The sequence below is a fragment of the Carcharhinus amblyrhynchos genome, chromosome 12 (genome assembly GCF_965287045.1).
Source record: "Carcharhinus amblyrhynchos chromosome 12, sCarAmb.v2.hapA, whole genome shotgun sequence".
Classification (NCBI taxonomy): Eukaryota; Metazoa; Chordata; class Chondrichthyes; order Carcharhiniformes; family Carcharhinidae; genus Carcharhinus; species Carcharhinus amblyrhynchos.
In genome coordinates this window covers 58,993,952-58,995,255 of record NC_137335.1, presented here as the reverse complement: position 1 = coordinate 58,995,255, position 1,304 = coordinate 58,993,952, and the positions used below count along the sequence as shown (strand labels likewise).

The window sequence follows — 1,304 nt, the reverse complement described above, 5'->3', positions numbered from 1 at the left end:
TTCGAAGAACACGTGTTCTTGGTAACAGTTGATGCTCATTAAAAGTGGCCAGAAGCTATCATAATAAAGTCGACTTCATTACAAAATATGATTGAGAGGCTAGGAGAAGTGTTTAGTTGGGTTGGTTTTGCTGAGCAATTGGTATGTGATAACTGACCCTAACTTTAAAGACACAGGGGAACCGTGGGAGAAACCGTGGGTGGGACACGGACCATGCAAAAATCCATTGATCTCGGGCTGGGTTTTCTGGCTTTGGGGGTGAGCACGGCCAGAAAATCCCACCCACAGTCTCAAGACGTACTGTTCTGATAAACCTGCCACTTGTAACACTAGCCGTGTGAATTAAAAGGTGTATAGGGATGTGGTGTTGCTCACCATATCTAAATGGTGGCCAAGTTTACAACAGATCGGAAATATTTCCTCTGGTTGGGAATTTTTCCAATGTGAGCAAAGGCGGTTTTTGTATCATGTGATTTTTTTTTGTTTACTTTATTCCAATCCAATCAAGTCAAATTAAAGCCAATTCAGAGTCCCAACAAGCTGAGACATTCCCAATCCAAGCTGACAAGACAGGGCCCTCACCTCCTGTCTCGGGCTTGATCTACATGATCCAAGCTGATTGGAGTAGGTGTAACTCCTCCTCCAAGGCTTGATCTCATCTGCATCTTAGCCAAAAGGCCGAGATGCCGCTTTAAAAAATTGCTTCAAATAAAGCTGAAATGTAACCTAATGACTTCAACCAAGCACAGCACGTCGATACTACACTTGATCTTAGCCAAAAGACCAAGAAGCGATGGAGGATATGGAGCAAAATCAAGGCAGGCTGGGGTTCCACATCCTTTACTAATGGGAAGCTCCTAATTTGTCCATCCCACTATCAAATCAGCATGGCCAATCCATCTAACCTGGACATCTTTGGACTGTGGGAGGAAATCAGAGTAGCTGGAGGAAACCCACTGACATCATGCCACCGCAGATGCATTTTTTGATATGGGGGAATGATTCTGGAATATGGGCCTGATAATATGTTAATTTATGACAATGAACACAGTCTGCCACTCACTGAGGGGGGCGGAGGGGACAATCGCTTCCTGCTTTTACATCGATGTGAAAGCAAGGTAGGCCTTGATATATTTCACTCCTGACAGGGAACCCTCCCATCACAAATGAGAGTGGAAAGTCCCTGCCTAAGATTGTTAACCAAAAACCATAGACATGATTTTGTAAAATCAAGATCTTGCTAGGAGTGAATCCTTACCAATATATTGGCAATGCCATTAACAGGTTAGGAGGTAGTTACTAAT

The 1,304-nt window shown here is 43.6% G+C and overlaps 1 non-coding gene across 1 annotated transcript; it reads right to left on the bottom strand.

Annotated features, from left to right (window-relative positions):
* Positions 1-603: 603 nt before the first annotated feature.
* LOC145351266 (U2 spliceosomal RNA) lies at positions 604-795 on the bottom strand. The gene has a single exon (XR_013888373.1). It is a non-coding gene; the product is annotated as a U2 spliceosomal RNA (small nuclear RNA).
* Between the last annotated feature and the right edge of the window lie 509 nt (positions 796-1,304).